The 9,439-nt window shown below is 35.0% G+C and overlaps 1 non-coding gene across 1 annotated transcript; it reads right to left on the reverse strand.

Moving 5' to 3' along the window:
- Positions 1-9,041: 9,041 nt before the first annotated feature.
- Positions 9,042-9,147, reverse strand: LOC121968889. The gene has a single exon (XR_006108407.1). It is a non-coding gene; the product is annotated as a small nucleolar RNA R71 (small nucleolar RNA).
- Between the last annotated feature and the right edge of the window lie 292 nt (positions 9,148-9,439).

The following is a 9,439-nucleotide window of genomic DNA, read 5'->3' on the forward strand; positions in this document are numbered from 1 at the left end:
AAATCTTTCCTTATGTGGAAGACATGATTTAAAAGAGAGTTTTAAAAATAAATTTTTCCTTTTATAGTTTCTACACAGGATTAAGAGAAAGGTTTGATATCTTTCCTTATTTGTAGTTAAAAGGAATATTTTAATTTTGGAGAAAACATTCCTTTTTTTAATCATCCACATGTTTTAATAGAGATATTTTAATTTATAAAATTTTCCTTTTATAACCAACCATGAAGGGAATTTTAAAAGTGAAATTTTTATTTTAAAAAATTTCTGGAAACAAATTAGGAAGTTTTAATTTTGTGTTTAAAACTTTCCTTATTTGGAGGACTTGTAGGGGCCGACCATAAGATGGATTAAGATGAAATTTTAATTAAAATTTTCTTATTAGCCATTGGCAAGGAAAATAAGGAAGTTTTAATTATGTTTAAAACTTTCCATATTTGCCAAGACCAAGGAATATAAAAGAGATGGTAGAGGTGCCTCACCTTACAAGACATCTATTATTCCTCTCCTCTCTTTCTTGGTGGTGGCCGACCCTCATCCTTCCTCTCCTCCTTTTCTTCTTCTTTGGTGGCCAGCGACATCAACTCTTGGGGAGATTTTGGTGGCCGGATTTAGCTTGGAGAAGAAGTAGAGAAAGGAGGCTTTGTTTCTTAGCATCCCTTGGAGCTTGGTTGGTGGCCGAAGTTCTTCATCTCAAGAAGATTGTTGGTGGCCGAAACTTGCAAGGAGAAGAAGGAGGCTTGGGTCGATTCTCGTCTCGGTAGATCATTGCCCACACGACGTCCAAGATAAGAAGAGGAATACGAAAGAAGATCGTGAGGTCTGTAAGCCACAAAAGGTATAACTAGTTATTAGTTTCCGCATCATAACTAGTTTATTCTTTTGTTTAGATCTTGAAATACCAAACACAAGAGGCTAATGATTCTAAGCTATCGAATTTATATTTTGATTTTATGTTTCTTTTGTTTTTTGATCTTGTGATTCGATTGTTCTTAATGGTTAAATCTAGGGTTACTATAAGGAGATTAAATATTGAATTTCGTTGAAAGGCTTTATTTAGGAAGTGATGGATGATCCTATACCTAAGAAGGCCTAGTACCTCGCCATGTTTAACCTGGAATCCGATCTCTGAAATAAATATTTAATCAAATTTATAACATGGGTGGATTTGGATTAATAATATTAAGCATCGCTTACGATCCAATTCTAAACCTCTAAGAACAGATAAGTTGAATTTGGAATCAATAATGTTAAGCTCTATTTGCGATTCCAAATTTAATTTCTAAAGAACACAATAGGTTATTAGGAAAGGTTCAGGACTTGTACAAAATTTTTCTACAGGAGAACCAGTACGATATTCCGAGTAGTAAGCAATAGTAAACTCCTTTGTCACTTCTTTTTAATTTATTTCTTTTATAATTTATGCAAGTGTTTCTTTAAAAGTTTGAGAAGGGTTGTGTTTTTTTTTATGTAGGAAAATTCACCCCTCCCCTCCTGCCGACCTCCAAAGGGACCAACAAGTGGTATCAGAGCGAGGATGATTCAGAAGGACTAACCGCCGATCGAAGCAAAGCAACCAATGGCCAAACCAAGCATCGTTCCACCAAAATTCAAGGCAGACTTCGCAAACTGGAAACGTCGTATGGAGGTATTTCTGAAAATAGACTTTGAAATTTGTTTAATAATAAAATATGGTTTTGTAGCTCCAACGAATCAAAATGGAGAGAAAAAAAGAAGAAAGTCTTTGGACGAAGAAAGAACAAAATGATTCCGTAGCAAATAACTCTAGGAAAAATTCTTGGAACTCCACAAAGGCACATCTGAAGCCAAACTTGCAAGAAGAGATATATTTCGGAACAAACTGACAAATATCCGTATGGAAAAAGGTGAGAAGGTAGCCGATCTACATGCAAAGGTAAAAGAACTAATCACCGGACTCAAAAACCTCAGAGAAACGGTAACCAACCGAGACATGATACGCTACGTACTCAATGCCTTTCCCAGACTCTAGAATGGACCTCAATAATTGACGCTTACTACATCTCAAAGGACCTGGAGGTAAGTACCCTAGAGGAACTCTTTTCTACTCTTGAATTACATGAAGCCATATGTGCAAGGACATCAAAAGACTCAAGCCAGATTATGGCGCTAAATGCAACCAAGAAGGATGAACCCGAGTCAGACTCAGAAGAAGATCAAAAAATTTTTTTAGATCTAATAAATTTAAAGAAATGTAGAATAAGAAAATCCAAGAAATAGAAGAAGGGTTCATTGCTACTAGTGTCAAAAGGAAGGACTTAAAAGAGGATTGCCCAGAACTCAAGATGGATAAAGTCAAGATACCCAAGAAGCACAAGAATTTGAAAGCTACTTGGGACGACAGTTCATCAACTGAATCCGAAATACACGAATATGTCGGAATAGCACTGATGGCGAGCTATGAATGGCAAAGTACATCAGAAGCCAGCATCGATGAAGGGGGAGCGACTTCAGATTAATGCAACGAAGCAGGGGGAGAGTCAGGCTTCAAATTTGATATGGTAAGTGAGGTATGCCTCTTACCTCCTGATCTACTTTATTATGGTATTAAGTTTATGGCAAAATCTATGTACAAATTAAAAAGTAAAAATAATAAATTAAAAAATAAAAATTTAGAAATAAAGAGAATTTTAGCAAAATCATGTCTGATAGAAGATTTTGATAAAGTAAGACTTGAAAATGATAAATTAAAAAAAGAAATAGAAAACTTAAAAAATTCTACTTGTTTAAATACTTCTGCCTTTAGAAACTATAAAGGATTAAATAGGTACTATAGGTTTCACAAAAGACAGATTAGAAAAATATCAAAAGCTTATATACCTAGAAAATACCTGATTAACCTTGTAGGAAGGAACCTATATTGGTTCCAAAAACTTGTTTAAATTAAAAAATAAATTAGACTAAGGACTTTCAGGTAGAAAATTGAATATTTGAATTCATTAAAAGGTTTTGTCTAGAAGTGGTTGATGATCTAATAACCAAGAAGGTCTAGTGTCTTGCCACAGCCTGGAAGCCAATTTCTGAATTAAATATTTAATTGACAAACTGATAAACCTAAAATAGTTAATTGCTTTCAATATTTGTCAATGGTTTAACACTTATTAAAATTTCTTCTAAAAATTTCACTTAGAAAAATTCAATATTTAAATTATTTCTGTTAAAATATTTTTTTAAGTTATTTATTCCATTGCACAAAAATTTTATTTTTAACTTAGAAAATTAAAAGTTTTCTTACTTAGAAATTTTTCTGCCTAAAATTTTCTCACTTAGAATTTTCTTTTAACACTTAAAATTTTCTAATTTATTATATATATTTTTTTAAAATAACCTTAGACTTATTGACGAATCCCATTTTTTATGTGATCAAAGGGGAAGAAGGATATATTAAGTCTAGGGTGAGGTATAATCTAATTTTTAATTGAAAAATCTGTTTGCACTTATTTTCAAAATTAATTGTCTTTACATTGCATTTTTTCTTGCATTTGTTTATCCTAGCCTAACTTGGGTTGCTCACATCAAAAAGGGAGAAGATTGTTGGAACCCTAAGGTTGTTTTGATGTGATCAAACAAGTTAAGTTAGGTCCTGTTTGGTTTAACCCTTGTGTCTAAGTGTGCAGGAGCTTAGGAGTACAAGAAGTCAAGCGGAAGACGCGGCTAGCAAGAAGGATGACGCGGGGAGAGAGCTGACGGGCTCGTTGCATCTGAGGAACGAGCTGCCGCAGAAGAGTACACCGGTGGACAAGAAGAATGTATGCGACGTTCGAGGGACGAGAAATCGGGGAGGAAGACTGCTCGAAGAGAAGGCCGAAACTTTGGTTCGGGTGAGCCCTATTCTAGATGGCTGAGATCACCCAAGCAAGCGGAGCTAGAGCGGAAGACCCGGATCGAGGCCAGTTGAACCGGAGCAGAGGGCCCAGACTAAAAATGCCAACACTGTTGACTTTCTTGGTCCGGGCGCTCGAACTTGGATTTTATCCAAATCACGATCAAACGCGATCTATACGAAAAGGGATAAAGTTTTATCCCTCTCAGGCGCCTGGAACCCTTCCGGCACCCCGACCAAGGCTATAAATATAGCCTTGGTCCAAGAAGCTAAAACACAACAAGCAATTGCATATTCAATACTTGTGCGCTCCTTTTGTTTTGTTTAGCTTATATTTTTTGTACGTCATTGCTATAAGAGGATTCTCCACTTGAAGGAGATCTTTAGTGTGCATTTCATTCCTTGGATTAACAATTTCCTTCGTTGTAACCAAGTAAACTCCTTTGCCTCTTCTTTTTAATTTATTGCTTTTATAATTTATGCAAGTGTTTCTTTAAAAGTTCAAGAAGGGTTGTGTTTTTTTTGTACAGGGCAATTCATCCCTCCTCTCTCGCCGGCCTCCAAAGGGACCAACAAAACGAGGATGCTAGTTATGGTAAATAGTTCACTAGAGTGACTTGCTGTAAGACTTCATATGATTCTCTACATATATGGATATATCTGTGAGGTTCTTAATGCAGCTCGAGTGTAAGTTTCCTTCAACTTGAGGTATACAAGTCATCTTGGTCATGGAGACTTATACTTTGATATCTTAGGCAAGCATCTCTTGGAGGTGTAGATCTAAGATGATTGAGTATAAGTTGAAGTGCCTGAAGGTGTTCAGATAGCCAACAAAGAATTCACCACTCCTTGTGAGGAAATGTATACCCTTTGGTCACTCGTTAGGATTATTACTCAGTCTTTGGCCAAAGCATCACATGTTAAGAGTATGAGACTCTTGTACACATGTACAAGTAATTTGAATTCATAGAATAAGGGAGTATTACTTGGGCTAGGTATGATGTAGTCAGCCTAGTGGGGGTAGACACATAGACCATGTCCTAAATCAAGTAAGTATAAGACAAGTGAAAAAAATGATGCACGACTCATTGTAGCTGCTAAAGGGTTCAGAATTAGTTCTGAGATTAACTCTGATTTTTCAGTTAATTGAGAATCATGATATACTAGTAGGTGTCACTCATGATCGTTCCATAATTAAGTAGTTAATTATGAACAACCAAGATAAATCAGGAACTTATTCGGCCACAAGTACTATGAGTCTCGAAAAGATGCAAAATAAGTTAAATAATAGAATTCTCATATCAAGAGAAATATTTGGTTGAACCATACATAAGATAAATATGGAAATATTTGTTTTAATGGAAGTGTGGATGAGCCTCATCTCTTTATATCTCTTAAGAAAGAGATGTACCCTATTTGGTTTAGCCATGAAACAACTTGATTTACCTATGAACCAAACCAAGGGGTTAATAGGTTAATTTTTAGTTAAGGCATAATGGATTGGATTTAGGCTTTCTAATCTAACTCATTAAAGAGAACTATATATTGATATGGTTAAGAGAGAATTAATACACAATTCATTATTGTCTTGATTAGGTTTTGAAAACATAAACTCAATACCTCTCTCTCCCTCTCCCTCTCTCTCTCTCTCTTGCCACCAACCACACATAAGGTTCTGCTCTTGTTGCTGTGAGCCTCCTAAAGGAAGAAGATCTTCCTTTTGCTTCTTCTTCCTCTTCTTATTCCTTCTCCTTCGCTCGTGGCTAGTATCTTTTGAAGGTGAATCTTACTCTCATGGAGTTGTCTTAAAGAGCTTGGCGTGGATACAAATAGAGGCAAGGTTCAATAACATCACAAAAGGTTGATGCTCTTCTCGTTACAGGTCATCTGCAAGGTATACCTAGAATAATTGTTATTCAATTTTATTTTGTTTTATGATATTATCTGTGCAATTGTATCTTGCATGGTGCGGTGTACGTGATGTAATAAATTAGTTTATTTATCGTTAAGTCTTCCACTATGCATGTTTACGAAATATGTTTTTAACACACACCGTATCGGACATATCCCAATAGTAGTATCAGAGCTGGATCATGGTTTGACATGATTGTAAAATTATTTTATGATTTGTAATTAGTGTTGTAATTAATTTTTGAGAATTTTCTTGATTTATTATGAATTTTCTATTTTTAAAGTTTCCTAAATTGTTAAGAAATTTCACTTTTAGAAAGTTTCTTAAATAATTTTAGAAAATTAAATTCAGAAATATTTTACTAATTAAAAAATTATCATTTCTGAATTTTTTTATAATTTTAAAAATATTCTATTTTTGAAAAATTTCCTTATTTGTTAGGTAATACCAAATTTGAAAAGATTCAAATTTTTTTTTCAAAAAAAATAGATTTGAGTTATTATGAATTAAATTATAAAAATTATCTTTTCTAGAATTTCTAGATTTATTAAAATATTCTATTTTTAAAAAGTTTTCTAAATTATTAGGAAATACTGAATTTAGAAATATTTTTAAAATCATAAAAAAATATAAATTTGAATTATTCTATAATAAATTAAGAAATATTAATTATTTATTTTCTAAATAATTAGGAAATTAATTTAGAAATTTATTTCTAAAATAATTAAAGATTCTTGATTGATAAAAAGATTTTAAATAAGATTTGTTAATTAAATTTAGAAATTGCTTTCCGAATTTGATTATATAAATCTTAATTTATTAAAATCAGATTTATGACATATTTTTATTTCTAAAATAGAATTATAACATATTTAAATTTATGTCATGTTCATGTCATATTATATGTCATGTAGATGCATTAATTATGACATAATTACATTTTGTCATGTGTGCAATTGATGTGCGTAGATTATATACTCTTTTATGCATGTTTTTACGCACATTTACACATTTTGAGCATGCTTGATCTATGCATTTTTATACTTCCAGCTTTCCTTTTAGCATATTTACTCTTTTGGTTCGGAGATCTGCTTTTTGTGCATTTTCTGTACACAGGAGTCGATTTGGTGAAGAATCTACATCTTTGGGCAAGCCTTGGAGGAAACGAAGGGAGAAAGCATGACGTCCCTGCACTGGTATGGAGCTCGGGCCATGTGGAGTTTGGCACCAAGAGGAAGATGACATGGCGAACCTCGCAGTAGGAGTCAAGTTGAAGCCAACAGCGGAAGCCTTACATGGCGTGTGGATCTACAGTGTGAGGTTTCCAGAGACCAAGCGGTGTGGTGTGCACCACTGCAGTAGTATTTCTAGTGGCGAAGGGTTTTGGTGTGGAGTCACACAGTAGCTTTGGCGGAGAAGGCTGGACATGGCCGTGTGAATCTCACACGTCGTGTCACGGGCCGTGTGGCGCGATTCCCTCCTCTATTTAAGCCCTCCTTCATGAATTGAAGGGATCTCTCCCCTTTGGGAGAAGGCAAGATTTGGTGGTTTCCTCCCATTCTTGGGAGGATTTCTGGGCGATTCAAGGGGAGTTCTTGACGATTCCGGCTCCGGAGCGAGGATTGGATCCGAAGACGAAGCTTCTTCGTAGATAAGTTTTCTCTTTCCCCCTTTTCTTGGTTTCTTGGATTGGGGATTTAAGAAATGCTTGTATTCTCTATTTCTTCGGGTTTTCTTCCTCGATTCATGGAGTAGATCTTGTATTCTAGGATGAAGGGAGTATTTGTATGATGGATTGATGTAATCTCTTATGGATTTGCCATTTTCTTGTTTCAATGACATTATCTTGCTTGTATCGATTAGATCTTGAATGATTAATGGTGATTCGTACTTAATTCTCATTCTTGATTAATTGTTTGGATTTCTTATGGACTTTGTAAAGATAAACTCTCACTTGATCATCCGAGGGATCCACGTGACAGGTGCAAGCCCGTGTAAGGACGTTTGAGAGATAATCTTGAAGAGGAAATAGGAATATTCAAGAGAGTAGGATGGATTTTGTGATTAGTTTCTTGTATCTTGATAGATTAATAAGTCGTGGGCTTCTACGTTGATATCCGAGGAAGGCATAGTAATAGGTGCACTTCTGTGTAAGGACAACATAGGTTCATGTCTAATTAATCCTATTTAGATACATTTCTCAGTCCTTAGCCGGTTGTCTATTGCAAGAGAAAACCGGCAACTTTCTACATGTTTGGCAATTGAGGGATAAGAATTGGTGAACCATTTACATTCGAGAAATCTTACAAAGAAACCAAAACTCCTAGAATCTTCCTTTATCATAACCCAAAACACTAAATTCTTGTTTGTTGATCTTTAAGATTAGATTTGTTTACCTTTACTTTGCTTTTGAAACGATTGGATAGTTGTTTAGCTAATTCGCATTGAGACATTTCTAGTGCTTATTCCAGTCCCTGTGGATACGATAATCTTTTATATTACTTGCGACATTTCCGTACACTTGCGGAGAGCGAACAAGTTTTTGGCGCCGTTGTCGGGGACTGCGCTATAACATTAGGAATTATCAATTGAGTTAGACTAAACATAACATTTGTTTTCCTTTCATATTGCATAGTTGTAACTAATCATTAGATTTCTGTTTTTACTTTCTTGTATAACTTTCACTTCTTGTTAATTCTTTTTGTACAAATTCAATTCTGCATTTTTGATTCTTCTATTTTTCTTTTTCTGTCGAATTGCTATCGGCTATCTTGTTCTTGTGTATGCGAAGATCTAACTTTGCAGGGGAATTCTTTCCTTTTGATCCTGAGATTGATAGGATTTTCCATAAAAGAAGAATTCTGCAAAGGCAAATTGAATAACAGGAACATTTGAACATGGCAAATAGACCACTTAAGGATTATGCAGCACCCTATGCAAGAGGTTTTCGATCTAGTATTTCAAGACCTTCAGTGGAAGCTAATAACTTTGAGATCAAACCCGCAATCATATCTATGGTGCAGCAGAACCAATTTGGTGGAGGACCTCATGAAGACCCTAATCAACACTTAGAGGTCTTTTATGAAATATGTGGTACCATGAAAATGAATGGAGTTCCTTCATATGCAGTTAGATTATTGTTATTTGGGTTTTCTCTAAGAGATAGGGCAAAGCAATGGCTGAATTCTTTGGCCCCTAATAGCATCACCACTTGGGAGCAGTGTGAGCAACAGTTTCTTGATAAGTTCTATCCGCCAAGCAAAACAGCTCATATGAGGAATTTAATTGCAAGCTTCAAGCAAACTGACTCAGAATCTCTTTTTGAAGCATGGGATAGATATAATAGTATGCTCAGACAATGCCCACATCATGGGTTGGAAAGATGGTTAGTGTTGCATACTTTTTATAATGGTATCAATTATCACACCAAAGTGTCCCTTGATTCAGCTGCTGGAGGGGCACTTATGAACAAAAGCTTAGATGAAGCCGAAGAAATCATTGAAAGTGTAGCACAAAATCATCATCAATGGGCAAATGAAAGAAGTGGTGGCTATTCTTCTGTAAACCCAACAATTAAAGCATCAGGGAAGTTTGATGTAGATGCAGTCACTCTTTTATCTGCAAAATTGGACGCTCTTACAAATAAATTTGAGAATATGGGGGCTAGT

This window comes from Zingiber officinale, chromosome 3B, assembly GCF_018446385.1.
Source record: "Zingiber officinale cultivar Zhangliang chromosome 3B, Zo_v1.1, whole genome shotgun sequence".
NCBI lineage: Eukaryota > Viridiplantae > Streptophyta > Magnoliopsida > Zingiberales > Zingiberaceae > Zingiber > Zingiber officinale.